Raw genomic sequence first — 18,810 nt, forward strand, 5'->3', positions numbered from 1 at the left:
TCAGCTCTCTTGGTGTCTGTGACTCACTGCAACAAGGGTAGCTTTTGATCTCTGCCATCGGCTACCACCACGGAGGATCCTTCTCACCCCTCTTCTCTACAATATCAAGTACCCATGCCGTCTAAGAGAAACATCTGTCCATAGAATTTTGTCCTGTTGCTCTGCTTGTGGAGAGATGCTCCTGAGGAAGGATGATGGGGAATTCACCAAGTAAACAATAAAGGGAAGGGTCCTCCAGGTGGAAATCACACTGGATGAAATGGACACGTACAGGGAGGTTTGAAAGAGGAGTTTTCTAGGACCTCATGGGGGAAAGCATGTGGGAGAATAGCGTGAAAGAAGACTGAAGAGAAAGGCAGCAGAACACAGGTTGGGGGGTGGGGGAGCTTATAATATAATTATAATATGCTATAATAGAAATTATATAATTATTAAATTATTTTATAGTAATAAGATCTGTTATTAATTGAATGCCTAAAATGTGTCAGGTGGTGTGCCAAGTGCTTTACGTGCATTATCTCATTTGCCCTTCACTAGAACTCTGTGAGTTAGGTGCTAAGGAGTTTGAACTTCATCTCATTTATCTTGAGGGCATGGGGATCCATTCAGGGCTTGAAGAAGGAGAATTGCTTGGTCATATTTGTCCAGAGCCTGCACATGGAATGTTGCATGCAAAAAAAGGAGATGTCAGAGAGAATAGACTGGTGGTTGCCAAGGGGCAGGGGGTGGGAGAGGGATGGATTGGGAGTTTGGGATTAGCAGATGCAAAATGGTATATATAGAACGGATAAACAAGGTCCTACTGTATAGCACAGGGGATTATATTCAATATCCTGTGATAAACCATAATGGAAAAGAATATGAAAAAGAATGTATACATATAACTGAATCACTGTGCTGTACAGTAGTATTAACACAACATTGTAAATCAACTATGCTTCAATAAAAAAAAGTGGGGAGAGGTCAGGATCAGGAAAACCATGGGATCATTACTAAGCTATCAGTCCATGGGGACAACAGGCCAGAGAGAGGAGAAGAGGCCAGAATCCATGGGAGGAAACTAAAGGTGGGCATGATGGAGAGTAGACCTTCACTATGAACCAGGGCAGAAGCCTGAACTAGGAGTTTGGAAGTTTGGAAGGATATCAGGAGGAGTTCTCTTGGATAGTTTGAGTTTAAGGAGTTTCCATCCACTGACAGTTGGATGTAAGAGTCTGATACTCCCAAGAGAGTTCCAGGGTAAACATAAAAATTAGAATCAACAGAATATAGATGGCAGTTGCATCCTTGGGACCATATCCCCATTCAGGACAAAGAACTGGGCTTACCAGGCCCTTCATCAGTTAACCCTTGCCTACCTCTTGGGAATCATCCCTCAGTGTCCCCTCAGAGTTGCTCTCCCCTCTGGCCATACTATAATTCTTAGATTTCTCCAGCTGGACCATGCTCTTCCACCTGCAGGCCATTTCCTGGGCTTTCCTTTCTGGGAAAACTAACTTTTCCCTACTCCTACTCCACACAAAATCAAGCTTTAAATTGCTTGCCCTTGAGAAGGCTGATGTGCTAAGTCCAGGAGAACGTATATTTATCCTGTGCTTCCTGTAGTCCATAAGTACACCATCTCAAGCCCCTTCATGCTCCAGTTTAAGAAGCTTGGGTAGCATAGGCAAAAGCTTCCCAAGGCTTCACATGATTCCTTAATAAATTCACTTAGGGAAGACAGATCCAGCCATTCACTGGCCCCAGGTGCCTGAGAGCCTAAGGCCTCACCCTTCAGTACTGTTTTGGGAGGACAAGAGAATAAGAGAGATCAACCAGGTCAGCCTGCCCCTGCACCACCATTAGGGATTCTGCAAGTTCATTCTTCCTTCATTTAATGAGCACATTTGTTTACTGTATCTTAGATGCTGTTGGCTCAGAGAAGCCTTTCCTGACCTCCAGGCCCAGGGAGGTGCCTCCTCTGTACTTGCTCAGGCCCCTGTGCTCATCCCTGCCATAGCATTGCTCTCACTGGGTTGTTTTCCTTTTTTTTTAAAGTATTTTTATTTATTTATTTAATTTTTGGCATTGGGTCTTCATTGCTGTGCGCGGGCTTTCTGTAGTTGCGGTGAGTGGGGGCTACTCTTCGTTGCAGTGCTCAGGCTTCTCATTGCGGTGGCTTCTCGTTGCAGAGCACAGGCTCTTGGCACGTGGGCTTCAGTAGTTGTGGCACATGGGCTCAGTAGTTGTGGCTCGCAGGCTCAGTAGTTGTGGCGCACAGGCTTAGTTGTTCCACGGCATGTGGGATCTTCCCGGACAAGGGATCGAACCCGTGTCCCCTGCACTGGCAGGCAGATTCTTAACCACTGCGCCATGAAGGAAGTCCCTCTCACTGTGTTTTTCTTACCTGTCTTTCCCATTCGTCTGAGAGCTTCTTGAGAAATATTTGCTTAATAAATAGAATAATTGTGCCCCCACTATGTGTCATGCTCTATGATGGGCCCTGGGGCCACCAAGTTGACTAGGCCAAGGGCCCTGCCTTGAACGGCTGCCAATCTAGGGGCTTGATCCTCATCCCTGGAGTTCAGCTATTTGACTTCAATGAATTACTATAGATCACTTCATCATAGCAACAAATGCTTTTCAAGTCTTTGCATATACATAATCTCCTTTGATCCTCAAGCAGCTTTGAGGGGGGTGGTAGATAAAGCAGAGATTAGTTCCCAGACCTTAGCTACCAGGAAGAATGGGGGGGAGGAATGCCATCTTTGTTGTCATAAGTTCACCACTTGAAAGAACAGAGATGGAGGCCATGGGATTCCAGCAGTTCTCCTTTCTCGGGGGCTCCTTAGGGCAGAATTGTGGCTATGCGGCCAGGTCTTATTCCATTTTGCACTCTATCTTGAGACATTGCCATCCATGGCCCTAAGGCCTGTAGGATCCCCTCAGCCCTACTGCTCCTCAGCCTGAGATAGAGATTGAGGAGCTCTGGGCCGAGAGAGGCCACTGGCTGGTCTCTGACTCGAGTTCCTGGCCCAGCCAGAACAGGATGGGCCCCAGTGTAAACCGGATTCGCCTTGTAAACAGCTGAGCAGCTGGGCTCCAGCTTGGCGGGGGAGCTCCAGCAACAACCCAGCGGGACAGCCCCAGCCCAGCAGGGCATTGTCCAAAGAAAAAGGGGGGGAAAAAAGCTGAGTAAACAAAAAGGGCTGGCCAGTTTTTTCGTCTCTGACTTGTTATTTCAGCCGACAGTTGCTGTGCTGACCGCGGGACTGGGTTGGGCTGGGCCAGGCGAGCTTGGCTGACCGGGGCCAGGCTAAAGGCGCCGTCAGCCTCCTCACCTCACCTCACTCTGCCTTCCCTGCTGTAGGCTCACTTCTGGGAAAGGGGACAAAGATGGCACTGCAAACCAGTGGGGACAGGCCCCAGGAGCTGATGGGAGGGTAAGGAGTTGGGCGTTTGCCAAGTTTCCGTGCGCACATGGAGGTAAGCAAGGTGCTGGGAGAACGTAAAGCAGAGATGTGACTAGTTGGGGCTGCTTGAGTAACACTGTCTCCGACACCCCACTCTGACCCTGCAAAGCGAGCTCACTCCAACCTTCCAATGATCTTGATCCCAAAGCTCCGTGTGGAAGCCTAGGATTGTCATTCCTATTGGGTTTCACATCCTAGTCTTCCTTGGTCACTGCCCAGGTACAAGCCCCTGCAGACTTCTCCCCTGTATTTTCATCCCCGAACCGCTGTGCACTCCCTCCCCTTACCCACAGCCACCTCCCCTCCCAGCTTTTCCTCTCTGCCACCTGAAGCCACAAACCTTGGCTTCTTAATATTCCCTCTACTTCCCAACTTAACTGAACTTCAACTCTCTTCAAAGGCTTCTGCTTCTCCTACAGCTCTCTTCAATAGAGGCCATTCATTCTCCCAAGATCCCAGCCTCATTCTCCTCTCCTGCAGCACTTCCAGACCGTCACGAGTCTACCCCCGTGTAAAAAGAAAATCCCTTTTCCCTTCAAGCTCTTGCCAATTGGCTAGACCATGTATCACTTGCTATCTTCATGATCTACCAACTTCTTTGTTGTTCCCCGACATGTATACCTGTATCAGTCTTCTCTACCCCGTCTCCTCCCCTCGTCTTAGGGATCTCAGGGCCCGTGAAATGATGAGCCATCCAGTACCTCAATTCTTGGGTCTTGACCTCCTTAACTTCAGTGACCTTTCCCACCATTTTATTTGTCCATCCCTGATCTAATGTCATTCATTCATTTCACACATATTTAGTAAGCATCTACTCTGTTCTCAGCACCAGAGTGGTGAACAAAACCCTGTTGTCAAAGAGCTTTTGCTTTAGAGGCAGGAAACAGATGATGAAAAAATACAAGATAATTAAGAGAGCATATTATGTATTATGAAGGAAATAAATAGTATGATAAGATAATGTGGTGGGAGGGACTCCTTTATATAGGATGATACAGGAAAGGACTCCACATTACATGTAACATTCACGTTGAGAACTGATAGATGAAATGGAGTCAGACATGCAAAGAAGGATCCTAAGAAAGGAAAGAACTGGGTGGAATAGGACCTGATAAGGAGGCCAGAGTAGCTAGGATGTAGAAAGGGGAAAGTGGTACAAGAAGTCAGAGAGGCAGCAAAAAGCCAGAATATGTGGGCCTCGTAGCCTATGGCAAAAAGTTTGGATGTACAATGGGAAGCTACTTAAAGGATTTTAGATAAAAGGTTTTAGATAAAACTGCATTACCTCTGAAAATGTCACTCCAGCAAACTATGCTTTCCCCTCTTTCACACCAGTACTCCCACCCGAGAGGCAAAGACAGCATCCGTCAGGTTTCACCCCTGTATCCCTGGCACACGACTGGTTTCCAATAAATATTGTTTGCATGAGGGAATGAATAATTGAATAAATTAATTCACAGTTGAACACCTCCTCTTTGACCTCATCAAGATCGCCAGTACCCAGTTCTAACATTTTCTCCCAGTGTAAAACCTGCTTGCTGTTTCTTTACCCAGACTCACCGCTGCACCTGCCCTGTAACACTACTCAGCACAGCCCTGACTCTGTATCATTGCCATGCTCTATCTCTATGCCCAGAGCTGAGAGCTACTGAGCAAAATTATACAACTCTGCAGACACGTCTTCCAAATCATCTACGTCTCCGTGTTGACCCTCTTCTATCCCTCTATCACTCTTGCAGCCTGCTTTATCTAGAAAACCAGGACACCTACATGCCATCCCTCAACTTTGAGCCTCTCCCTTCGACTCCACTTAGACTCTTTCTTCTCTCCTTCTCTTTTTCCTAGAGGACTACCTCCTCTTGCTCAGGATCATGCTCCTCTGCCTGCGTACAAGTCCCCCTGTTGTCTGATCTCTACCTTTCCTTCCTCATCTCCCTTCATTCTATGTCTTATCCTTTCACACCAAATCAGGCTGAACCCAATAGCCAACATAGCTAGTATGTATTGAGACCTTGTTATGTATCTGTCTCTGTTCTAAGCACTTTATATAAGTTAACTCATTTCATCATCACCATGACCTGTACTATACTATACGACTCTATAATATACTACCCATTCTATGCTACAACTGTCCCCCTTTTACAGATGAAGAAACTGAGGCACAGAGAGGCTAAGTAACTTACCAAGGTCACGCAGCTAGTAAATGTTAGGGTTCAGATCTTGGCAGTCTGACAACAAACCTCATGCTTTTTGCTCTACTGTTTCTCAGCTGAGAGTACGCTTGTCTCTACTTCTTGGCCTAATTTCTACTCCTCCATAAAGACAGAGCTCACGAATCATTAACTCCAGGGAACGCTCCCTTACCACCCTTCCCCAATCTCTTTCCCAGCACCCTAGCCCTGCTGCAATGAATATCTAACATGTAGTAGATGCCTGATAAAAATTTTTAACAGCATTATTGAGATATAATTCACATACCATATAATTTAAAGTGTACAATTTAATGTGTGGTAGAATGTTTTTGTTTTTGTTTTTTTGGTATATTCACAGAACTGTGCAACCAGTACCACAATCTAATTTTAGAACATTTTGTCCCTCCTAAAAGAAACCCCATTAGCAGTCAGTCCCCCTCTTCCCCCTCCACAGCCCTAAGCAACCACCGAACAGCTCTCTCTATAAGTTTGCCTACTCATAGCAATGGAATTCTTCAATATGTGTTTTTATGTGTGTGCCTGGCTTCTTTCATGGAGCATGTTTTCAAGGTTTATCCATGCTGTAGCATGTGTCAGTACTTCATTCCTTCTCATGACCAAATAATATCCTATTATTTATCCGTTTATCAGTTGAAAGGCATTTGGGTTGTTTCCACTTTTCGACTATGATGCATAATGCTGCTATGGACATTCACATTCATGTTTTTGTGTAGAAGTATGTTTTCCATTCTCTTGACTATATACCAAGTGAAAATTACAATCCCCCAGCAAATAATGAGGGTTCCAGTTTCTCTACATCCTCACCTACACTTGTTACTAGCTTTTTGGTTACAGCCTTCTGAGTAGGTATAAAGTGTTCTGACAAATGTTCTTTAAACTAAATATTGATCCAGGGGTTCTCAAGGAAGGTTGACATTGGAGTTAGGTCCTGAAGGGTGAGAATGAACTAACCAGGTGAACAAGGAGGACTGAGACACCCGGCTGCCAGGCAGAGGCTCTGTTTTCTCTCTGCTGGCTCTGAGCTATGGAATATCACAAAGGACCTGAAACCATGTTGATGAGACCTGCAGAAGACATGATCCTAGGAGAAACAATGACTGAGTCAGAATATCAAATGATCTTGATTGGCTCGAATAAGGGGTAGAATCTTCCAGCCAGATGAAATGCAACCAGGATAAATACTTGAATTTGAGTACATGCAGAGGGAAGGGAGACAAAGCTAAAGAGGCTCAGGGGGATTTTTGATAGTAAATTCAGAAGAATCCAACAGGTACTATGGCTACCCACAAGCAGCTGGTATCATCTGGATGCCAGAACAATGGAGGGGACAGATAGCTCTGCTCCACTGTGCATTGGTCAGATTAACTTGGGGGCCTACATCCAACGTGGGAGACTAGGCGCTGATCAACAGCTCTAATCAACCCACCCCCACCCCCACCCTGCCACAGAACACAGAACTTGACAGTCTGCCAAGAATGACACAATTCCTATTATTTAGCACCCATGACCTTCACAACAGTCCTGGGAGCAGAATAATAATAATAGCTAATATTGTTGAATGCTTACCGTGTGCCCAACATTTTTTGTTCCAAGTGTTTTACACACGTAAACCACATAAGCCTTGTAACAACCGCGAGGTAGGTAAATATTTCAGATGAAGGAACAGGTGCGGAGGGTTAGGTAACTTGGCCAAGATCACACAGTTAGCAAGTGGTTGGACCAAGATCCAAAGCCAGACTACTGAAGAGTCTGAGCAAGCCAAAGATACAGAGGCGTTTTGGGAATCAGCACTAGTTGCTTCAGCAGGAAGGGCAAGGCTGGATCTTAATCTCTCCCCAGGCTTGAGGAGCCCCAGTCTGAGCCTACACACTTGAGTACTGGTGCTGTGGGGCCTGCAAAGGGAGGGGCTCCATCACTGAGACAAGCAGCCTCTTACACGTGGGCTCATTTGAGCACGAAGGGCAGGAATGGGGACAGACTGCATGTTTGAAGCTATTTACTAGGATTTGGGGCAGTTAATTCTGGACGCTTGTCTGGGACAAGCAGCTGTTTGTGGATATTGTTTGCTGTTTCTGCCTCTCTCCTCATCCTAGGACCTCTGTGGACCTCCTCTGCTTGGGCAGGTCTCCACTAAGATCCTGGTCTGTCCTTGGACCACATCCTGAAGAACTTGTTCCAATGGGGAGGTTGTTCCTCTACCTAGTGTTATAATAGAGAAATGAAATCTCCAAAAGGTCAAGTACCTGACTCCAATTCGTATCGCTGTTAAATAATGAGGCTGAGATTTTGAACCTTGGGCTCTGACTCTGGATGCTTGCTTTTTCCCCCTTTACCATACAGACTTACTTTTCCTACCGTGATGATAGAAAATGGACATAACATTCTCAGTGGAACAGAACTGGAGTGCCGATAGGTTATGATACTTGAAGTTGGGTCATAGTGGGAACCATCAAATGGACTAGAAATGCTCAATCTAGAGAAAAGAAGACATCAAGGGACATTATTAATGTTTTCAGATTCCCAAAAGGCTATTGTGTAGAACAGAGATCAAACCTTTTCTGTCTGAGCCCAAGCAGTTATATACAGACCAGTAGGTGGAACTTCCAGAGAAATAGATTTTAGTTCAGCCTCTATGTTAACTTTCTAAACAGCCAAAACTCTGCAGAGCAGACATGATACCTGGGGATGCCTGGAGTCTCCTGGCCTTGGAGGTGTTTAGGCGGGCCACCTGTCAGGGATATTGTGAAGATGGGCTGGACCATGAGAACTTTGAGGCTTTAAACAGAATAATCTGGGGTTCTTGGCTCTAAGTCCAGCCTCTCCTGGCCTTCAGAGTTCTGAAAGCCTCTGAGTACCACACTTGCCACCTGGCCTGCTCTCTCTGGTACGTGTCCTTCCTGTCCAAAGCATCCTCCAGCTTCTCCAGGAGACCCAGGAGAGAAGACCAGCATGGTGGGTCTGCTACCACCATGTGGGTGGGTGACCAGTTGGGTGGGTCACTGGCTCCTCCAAGTCTTGCTTTTCCTCTAACGTTGGGTAGACCTTCCTAGGCCAGGAAGTGGAGCCAAGGCCAGGTCCAGAGCCAGGGTCTGGGCCAGGGGAACTTCATGGGAGAAAGGCGTACCTATGCTCAAGAGCTGAGGTCTAGGGCCTAACCCTGGCTGAGGCAGGGAGTGTCCTGAAGGACTGGCTGTCTGGGGCTGAGGAGGGAAGGCTCATCTGAGAACATCTTCATTAGGATTTTCCTCTCGTCATGCAGACTGTGCACCACACTCACACACATATATAACTATTGGAAAAACGATTTTAATACCCATGGCACATTGTCCTTGTGTGATATAAAATCCAATGACATGTGGCATTTGGAAAAGGTCACTTCTCCCATCAGGATTCATTAGCCTGTTTCAGCCTCTACGCCTGCAGGAGGGGTCCCAACTGCCTGTCCCCTGTAGCAGGGCCAGCTGGACAGGCGGAGCCCACAGGGACCCTCCCTAGAGAGCAAAAGGACTCCCCAGGGTGCTAACCAGGGAATCCTTGCTTTGGCCAAGCTCCCTCTCACACATGCCTGAGGAGTAAGGAGGAGTGGGATCCAGAGAAAATGAAGTCTCTGGCCAGGCAACCTTGGCTTCGGGGTCTGGAGTGCATGGGAAGGGGAAAGACAGACCCACAGCCTCAGTGTTTTTCTAAGAGTATCATCCTCTGGGCAGAGAGAATGAGAGTTGAGAGGCTCTGGAGAAAGAGCTGAGAGTACAGAGTGGATGCTATGAGGAGGTGAAGGATGTGGGGGAAGAAGGAGGTCTGGGAGGCCACATTGGGCAGGATCCTGGGCCTTCCTTGGGGACCCTGGATAGAACCTGGGGTCTCCTAGTATTTTATTCATTCCTCTTTGCCAAAGTGGGGGCCTGGGCCTGTCTTCTTACTCCACTCTTGTGTATGCTCTTAGATTTCGTCTCTGGGGATGAAGCAGCTGCGCCCATTAGCCAGGTCCACGGGAACGGGCAGTATCTGTCAGCACTGGTGTGGCCGAGGATGAGCCATACACAAAACACTCGGCACTCACCTCGAGAGGTGACCCCCTTCCCAGCTAAATGGGAGCAGCCTGACCCTGGGGCTTTTGGTTTGTTTGTTGAGAGTTACCAGTAGATCACAGAGAAGTCTAGTGGCAGAGCAGAAGAATGAGGACAGACAGAGGAAGAGAGATGACTTTGCAAACACTAAAACCGGGGGCCAGTGAGGTAGGAGGAGGGGAACAGGAAAGAGATACTCCCTGAGGGGAAGCCTGAGAAACCAGCACCCCAGCATAAGCAGAGAGGGCCCTGGACCCTGAACTGTGGGGTCGGCCCACTCACACACTCATGCACACCTTCTCCTAAATCTATTCTTGCACTCCAGTGTTTAGAGGATGGGAAAAGGCAGGGCCTCCAGCACGGAGGCTAAGAAGGAGTGTCCAGTGAGGCAAGAAGAAAACAGGAGAGTGTGTTGTAAAGGAAGCCGAGTGAAATAAGTGTTTAAGAAGGAGGGAGTGATCTACAGTGAAGTTGCTGCCAATAGAATCGATGAGGATTACAGAGACTTAACCATCGGAACTGGTAAACCAGGCATCTTTGGCCACCCTGGCAAGAGCACTTTCAAGAGAGGATTGGAGGGAAGGAAGAGAAAATGGTGACTATTGACATCTCTTTTGAGGAGTTTTGCTCCTAGCAGCAGATAGATACATTTATACAAAGATTTGTTTATTCATTTGCGAAACATTTATTGAGGCCCTAATCTCTGCGAGGTTCTGTATTCGGCGTGTGTACCCAGAAGTAAGCAGCAGAGCCCTTGACCTTGGCAGCCTCACAAAGTAATCAGTGAATGAACGAGATGAAGTCTCCTTTCTCCCACTGACAATTTTAGCTTCATTTTCCTAACTGTTCACATAGAGATACTAGAAATCCCTGCCCTCTCTGCTTACGAAACTCAACACGTCCTAGATTTTCTAAACTGCCCCAATTCCAAATGTTTCGACCTATTATCGCACCAGGTGGTCACACTGGGTTCTAATTTTTGATTTAGAAATTGTGGGCATTATGGGATTGTTGTGAGAATCAAAAGAATTAATCACAAGAAAGTATTCCGTGACCTGCCAAGGGCTCTATCAGTACAAGGCATTATTCAAACTGGCTTAGACTAGAGAGGCGGCTTAGTCACTCCCTTCTTTGTGCTTTCAGAGTAACGTGTACTTCCTCCTCTCCAGCACTGGCCTCCCTTGATTTTTAATGTGTTTTAAGGTGTGTGCCTCTCACACTAAATTGTGTCTGACACAGGGCCTGGCACCCAGTGTAACTTCTCAATGAAGATTTATTGGATTTCTGAATGGATGGATAAATGGTGAGAGACATAGAAAAGTAAACAGCAAATTACGAAGTAAGACAGAGTAAAATGATAATTACATAGTTAACACTTACTGAGGACTAATGCTCATTTCTTTACATGCAGTAGCTTTCATCCTTTCAGCTACAATAGGAGGTAGAAGGTAATAATCTCTCTTACGGATGAGGCTGAGAGAGGTTAAATGACTTGCCCAAGATGCAGAGGTCCTGAGGGCCTGGGGGCTCCAGCTCAGTCCGGCCTGCGCCAGGCTTACAGAAAGCATCCTTTGGCCCATGCATGGTCCCTCTTTCAGCCCATTCAGTTCAGAGCCCAGACAATTGGCCATGAACCCACCACTGAAATCTTCTCCCCTCCTTCACCAGGGCCGGCCAGGCCAGGCTAGTCTAACCCTAAGCAGCCGCTAGGGCAGGAGCTGCCCAGAGCTTCATTCCTCTTTTACGGCCCTTGTCAAATTCCAAAGCAAGTTGTAAATTCATTAACCTCGAAGGGATTAAGCTGTACAGCTTACTTAGCACCATAAACAAGATCATTGGGATGTTGATTTTCCTCTTTTATTGCTTCACTTGAGAAAGCCTAGCTGGCTCCAGCTCTGGAAACAGAAGTTGGCTCCCCCAGCAGGGACTGCTACTGTCCCTTAGTAGTTTGCTGGTACCAGCAGGAATGGGATTTGGGGCTCAGGTGTAAGTCTCCCTGCAGGCTTGTCTTGACACAGCCAGAAGTAGCCACTTCTAATCCAGCCACCCAAGCCCCTCTCTCTAGAGCTGGCTCTAGGCATCCTGGGGAAAAGTAGAAGAAAAAAGCTCAGATACCTACCTGCTCTCCAGGCCACCTGGCTCCCAGCAAAGATGGTCGTAAGGAGGCATCTCCCTTCTCCTGGCTCCCCAGCCCCTGAGGCTTTCCTCTAGCTCAGCTCTTCCGTAGTAAGGCTGCCTCTGTCTGTTTAACCCATCTCTCCCTCCAACAGATTAATGTCCCCCGTGGGCAGGAATTGTTCCCTCTCCTGGTGCTTGGGATCCCATTTCCTCATGTCCCCTCTGAGGCCTAGCTCCAGCAACGATCCTCTCTCTGGAGCCCCAAATGTCTTCCAAACACTGAAAAGAAACACACAATAGTCATTATGCAAAACAACCCTGTGCCACTCTTGCTCCTTCCTTCTGGTTCTTGAATGGCTTGTCCACTCTTTCCCTCCCTTTGATTCCTTAAACACCTGCAGCTTCACGTATGTCCCTGCTGCTCCCTGACCCTGCTCTTGCCAAGATCCAGCAACTACTCAAATACAATATACTGTCAAGTCCAATAGATGTATTTTACTCCTTTATTTGTATTCTTTCACCCAACAGATACTTAGTGGGTTCCTAGGTGCTGGTGACACAATAGTAAGCAAAAAAGAACAAAACTGAGAACCTGAGAGGTTAAATTTAGCATAAGCACAGGCTGCCAGCCCACCTGGGTTCATACTGGGCAAGTTCCTTAACCTCTCTGAGCTTGGCTTTCTGACCTCTAAAATGGAATGATCATAGTATCGTTGTGAAGATGGTTGTGAGGATGAAGTGAATTATGGAGGCTCATAGCAGGTGCTCTAGCTACATTCACATTACATAATTCACCTAATAGCACACAGCTGGCAAGTGGTCGGGCCAGGCTTTGGACCCAAATCTACCTGATTCCAGAGCCTTCACTCTCAGTGGCATCAGCTACCTCCGTATTTTTCCTGCCTCCCCCTCACTCCCCCCACCCAGGGTTATTTGGGCTTGGCACATGGTAGTTATCTGGAAAATCTTTGCTCAATGTGTTCATTTAATCAGTTTGTTCTGTGTTTAGGGAGGCTAGGGGACCAGAGCAATAGTTTGGTTTTTTTTTTTAATTAATTTATTTATTTTTGGCTGCACTGGGTCTTTGTTGCTGCGCGCGGGCTTTCTCTAGTTGCAGCGAGCAGGGGCTACTCTTTGTTGCGGTGCGCGGGCTTCTCATTGCGGTGGCTTCTCTTGCTGCGGAGCACAGGTTCTAGGTGCGCGGGCTTTAGTAGTTGTGGCGCGTGGGCTTCAGTAATTGCGGCACGAGGGCTCAGTAGTTTTGGCTCACGGACTCTAGAGCGCAGGCTCGGTAGTTGTGGCTCATCGGCTTAGCTGCTCCGCGGCATGTGGGATCTTCCTGGACCAGGGCTCGAACCTGTGTCCCCTGCATTGGCAGGAGGGTTCTTAACCACTGCACCACCAGGAAGCCCAACAACAGTTATTTAACAGATAGAAATGAAGTGGAGGAAACGAAGCTGTTTTGAAGAGAAGATAATTATTTCCATCATGGATATGTCCTTTGGGCAGTTAACAATTCAGATGGAGTTCTGGACAGACTTCTAATTAGAGGCAGGTTTGGGAAGGGAAGTTGAAGTCCTCAAGAGTAAGAAGAGAGATTCTCCAAGAGCAGAGAGCACAAGGGTTACAGAGGAACTGGGAAGAGGCGACAAAGTACGGGAGTCAGGTCCACTGAAGAGGAGGGAGGGACAGGAAGAGGATAGATGGCAGAGCAGGAGCCTTGAGGGAAAGCCACAGATGCTGTGAGAAGGAGGCCATGAGGTCCCTTATTCCAGGAGGCAGATGAGAAGATGGAAGAAGATTAGGAAGGGAGGGAGGGACCAGGAGCAGCAAGATCAAGGGACGGGCTGGCCATTTTTTTTTTAATTATTTTTTTAAATATTTATTTATTTATTTATTTGGCTGTGCCAGGTGTTAGTTGCGGCATGCTTGATCTTTAGTTGCGGCACGCAAACTCTTAGTTGCGGCATGTGGGATCTAGTTCCCTGACCAGGGATTGAACCCAGGCCCCCAGCATTGGGAGCGCAGAGTCCTACCCACTGGACCACCAGGGAAGTCCCAGGGCTGGCCATTTTAAGAGAGAAGTTACACACAAGTTTGAAAGGGGAAGAGAAAGGACTAACCTAAGGGTGACACCCAAGGGTCAGAGGAGTAGATGTGAGGGTGAAGCCCCTCCAAGGACAGTGGGAACGGCTCTAGAGGGCAGTAGGCACTGGTTTTGGAGGAAAGGCAGAGATTCTGAGGCCTGGTAGATGGAAGGAACCAAGTAGAGGGAAATGGCATTTGAGTTGAAGAGAAGAGTGGGGGGGACTCCTTTTACGTGGTCGTCTCAGCAACAGAGTAATAGTGACAACAATAATTATAAAAACAGTTCATTGAGTAGCTCAACTTGAGAGGTACAAATTGAAATCTTTACCCCCGCTAATCTCTACCAGCTATACCTTGTCAAATATCCTTTCTTGGATGGGTAGTTGAAACCTGAGCAATATGGGCAAATTCCCCTGCTAAGTCCCAATTACTTCTGCTTTTTAAAAGTTTACGCAATTTGAAATTCCAATCTCATTTCTGGCTTAAGGCGTTCCTCTCTTGGTTTTTATTCCCCCTTCTACCACCTTGCAGGGTGAAGAGGGGGGCAAGTCCGCCTCCGGAGGATTGTCTCTCCCTCTGAACCAGCCTCCAGCTCCTCGGATGGGGTAGAGGCAGAGAGGATGGTCTGGCCTCTCTGACCCCCTCCAGGCTGCTGCAGCCCAGCTCTCCCGTGGAATTACTATTTTCCTGGCTAACAGTCGGCATGTGGGGTTCTCTGTAGAGCTGGTTCTCCTGTAGGGCACATGTGCTCAAATCACTTAACCTGCCTGAGCCTTAAGCTTGCTTCCTCTTCTATAAAATGAGTAACGCTAGCTTCGACCTTACAGGATCAGCGTTAAGGCTTAGACAAATGCTTTTAAAGCACCTTATACACAGCACTTGTTCCACAAATGGAACTCCCATTACCAGATGCGTGAGGCAGATAGCTCCTAGGCATGCATGGGCATTCCTGTCTCTGTCAAGATGTGTGTGTGTGTGTGTGTGTACCTGTGTGTGCAAGAGAGAGTTATGTGTGGGCCGGGAATGGGGCACCCTTGTGCGTCAGCTATTGTGTGTGTCATTGCCTACAGCTGACCCCAGGGCTGTAAATCCTGCCTCTGTGCCCGCTAGAGTGAACACTTTATAGCCCAAGGTCAGGCCCGTGAATCATAAGCGACCCAGCAGGAAGCAATCAGACAGCTGGGTGGGGCCAGGCCAGGGTGGGGTGCTGGGATGGAGGAGTTCCCAGTATTAGGACCACTTGGAGGGGAGCCCTGGGCATATCCTGCAATCCCAGATCGCAAAGAGCCTGTCTGTTCTCAGCAGGGTTGCAGTTTCCCTGCAGCCTCCACTGGCAGGGTACCCTTCTCTACTGACAGCACCACTCACACTGGGGCTGGGGCCGCGGCCCTGCCCTCCCAGGACTGGCCTCTCCAGTATTCTGGGCCCCTACACTGTGGGTGGGTGAGCCGCACTTCAGGCTCACCTGAAGCTGGAGGATGTGGGTCCTGAGCCCAGGGCTCCCAGCCTGGTGGATATGGAGCACCCGGCCCTTTGAGCCAGATGCTTTTATTTCTTCTTTTCCTTTCCAATCTGTCTTGGGGAAAGTGGCCCCAATAAGGCAGCCCTTTCACTCTGAAACCTTTTTATGACTCCAGCCATAATTAACTGGAGTAATAAAATTTTTCAAATCCAAATAGATATAATTAACATTTAATGCCCCTGGTTGGTGCTGGTGGCTGGGCCCATTAAGAGCGCAGTATTGATTGAGAAGGTGAGCCAGCTGGGCCTGCCGCCGGGCCAGGGGGCAGAGGTGTCTGGAGCCTAGGGCTGCCTAGGGGCGAGGCCCCAGCCCAGGTGTGAGGAGGGTGGCAGGTGGCCAATCCCCATCCCTGCCTGGGGGACCAGGGTGTGAAGAGTACGGGGGCAGGACGGAGTCACCTCTGCCAGCCATCTCCTATGGCTCTCCCACCTTCAGTCCCTGTGACCTCAGGCCTCCCTCACCACCATGCACTTCTCTACCAGCCCTCACACTGCCTTTCTGGTGCCTGAGGCCGCCTCCTCTCCCAGAATGTATAAGGAGAGGACAAGGCCACGTCTTCTCCCTGAAGAGTCCCCTGGCTTCAGGCATGCCTCTTCCCACTATTTCTCCTTTCTGGCTCACTCTGCCGGGCTGGGTGCTTCAGGCTGAACTCTAAACCCAGGAAAGAAGCCTTTCCTGACTCCCTGACATGACTTACACATCCCGACCTCCAATGGAACCTCACATCCCCCAGGAAGCTGGAGAGAGTGGTACAGTGGGGGGAGCATTCATGTGAATCCCAGCTCCTCCACTTCACTGCTGTGCGACCTTGGACAAGTCATCAAGCTTTTCTGAGCCCCAGTGTGCTTATCTGTGAAATAGAAATAAGAAGAATATCCACCTCCTAAACATGTAGTAATGTCAACCTTAATCTCACTTATGTTTCTCAAGAGTCGCAGGAGACGGGATTACTGTCTCCTCTTTACGTGTGACAAAACAGGTTTAAAAAAGTCAAAATCCTCATCCCTGTGTCTTACACTTCTCTGTCTCTCCCAATAGTTAAATTTAATATATATTAAAAACAACATCTACACTGGGAACCAGAAAGAACAAGATGATTCTAAGATCAGACCACTGCCCCCAGGGAGCTCCTGGTCTGGTGGGGGTATAGTGCAGGGAAAAGGGGTGCACACAATCAGTTGGTTTAAGTTAAGGCTTCAAGAATAAGTGTGCAGGCTGTGAACCCTGGTGCAAGTTGAGAGGCAAAGTGCTGGAGGAGAAACAGGTGAAGGTCATGGGCCCAAGGCAAAGCCAGATATGAGGACCGAGGTATGACCAGGATGGACAAAGCACAATGGGGCCGCTGTGTGTGGCTCTGTGACCGTGAGGGTGCTGGCCCCTCCAATGGGGCATGGTCCTCGGAAAATGCATTTCCTGTGGGAAGCCCTAAGCTGGGGAGCAGGCACCTGATGCTAGCACTCTCAGGCATGGTTTATGACATCCCAGCTCATCCACTCTTCATGTTAGAAGGGCCAGACTCCTCGGACAATCACCAACATGATGCCCGTGGTAGGGCGGGCAGCCCAGGCCCTGCTGGACAAGGAGTCTAGCTAGGGGGCTGAATGCCTTCCTCTGTCCGTCGTTGCTCCCACATGTCCCCCTGCTCCCAGACTTACAGTCCTCTGCTCTCCATGAAGCTGGGTATTCCCTATCCTTAGGGGCCTTCCTCTCAATGACCCCTTCCCAGCCTTTAGGAGCCCCACTCTTCCTTGGTGCTTTCCCAACCCAATAGGGCCTTCCACTGTGGCCCTGAGGACTACCTGCTCTAGGCTACGTCTTGCATTGAACTTGAACTCGAGTGAGTCTCTGCTTTCTCCACCAGCCCCCTCCGGAATGCCTGCTCCCAGCAGGCCCAGGGCCGTATCAGCACCATCTCTGTTCTTGGAGCCCAGCCGCTCTCCCAGGGCTGCTAGCTCAGGGGGGCGTGGGGAGGGATGCTGCTGACACCAGAGGCAGAGACTAGGAAGGCCGGGGCGGGCGTTAGCCACCCCTCCGCTCATTCTCTCGTTTGACATCATCCACTGCGCCAGGCCTGCTGAGAAAATAGAGGAGTAATGTGTAATCACAGTGTGACAGGTGAGGCCAGGAGGCTATGGGGACACAGAACCCAAAGGTCCGGAGGGTACCGCTTCTAGAGGAGCTCACCTTGAAGCTGAGCTCTGAAAGGCGGTGTTCCAGGCAGAGGAAACGAAGTGTAAAGCCCAAAGGCGAGAGGAAATGGCCCGGTTGAGAAACCGAAGGAACTCTGTGTGACCAGAGCATCGGTGTGAGGGCGAGAAGCGGTGAGGCAGGAGGCTGGCTGGGCATGCAGTGGTCTCCACGGGAGCGCCCCGCAGGCCTTGCTGAGGAACCGGGCCCTTCAGGTCCCCGCTCCATGATGTGCTGGCGGTGGGACTTCCCGTATCTCGCTTGACTCCTCTGAGTCTGGGTTCCCCAGTCAGTGAAATGGGGGTAATAATCCCAGCTTCCTCACCAAGCACAAGGCTCAGGATGCTTTGCACTGGGCCAGGACCAGCTTTTAGGGTGTGGTTACAGACATGGCCGAGACATGCCCTTCCACAAAGGGCTATTCTAGTCACCAGCCTCAGTTCCCTGTCTAAACACTGAGAGGGCTCAATAACATGGAGGAGGTCTATGAGTCCTCCCGGCTCTGACATGCCAAGGCCATGTTATCCCTGCCTGACAGTGCACCCTGGGCCCCTAATGCCTACAGAACAAAGGACCAGGGGAGGCCCCAGCAACCTTTATCTCCCAGACTCCAGTATTCCCTCCATCCTCCTTCTATTCCAGCCACACACTAGCCCTGCTGGGCTGTCTCTCAGCCTCTATCTTGGTCATGGCTCCACCCTTCCTTCTCTTGCCATCCTACACTCCAGACTTCCGGTGCCCCCTCCTCCAGGAAGCCCACCACTCCTGCGCATTGCGACCTCACTGTCCCCCTTAGCCCTTCTCACTTCAGCCTCGTAGTGGTATCTGCTGTGCCCAGCCTGAGAGCTTTGGAGCCTGGGCTGCACTTCTCTCCACAACCCCCAGAGCACTGGCTCCCAAACTTTGAGGGTGTTCCAGGACTAAGTTTGGAACTGCTCATGATAAAAATGAGAGAAAGAGAAAGGAAGGGACAGACCAATGGACAGGAGAGAGGGCAGAGTCTCCCTTGAGCATTCCGGCCTGAACCAGGGTAGTCTTCACCCAGGTCCTCCCTCAGCCCCGCTCCACAATTAGAACTGAGAACTAGGACACAGGAGCCTGGGGCTGTGGCTTTCAGCCAGGGCCTGCTGGTTGAGGCTGGGCTCAGAGGCCCATGGCGCAGC

At 49.1% G+C, this 18,810-nt stretch overlaps 1 protein-coding gene across 2 annotated transcripts in view; it reads left to right on the forward strand.

Annotated features, from left to right (window-relative positions):
- Positions 1-18,810, forward strand: part of RNF220 (ring finger protein 220) — a 223,323-nt gene that overhangs the window by 148,018 nt on the left and 56,495 nt on the right. The gene's annotated exons all lie outside the window — the stretch shown is intronic.

The sequence above is a fragment of the Balaenoptera musculus genome, chromosome 1 (assembly GCF_009873245.2).
Source record: "Balaenoptera musculus isolate JJ_BM4_2016_0621 chromosome 1, mBalMus1.pri.v3, whole genome shotgun sequence".
NCBI lineage: Eukaryota > Metazoa > Chordata > Mammalia > Artiodactyla > Balaenopteridae > Balaenoptera > Balaenoptera musculus.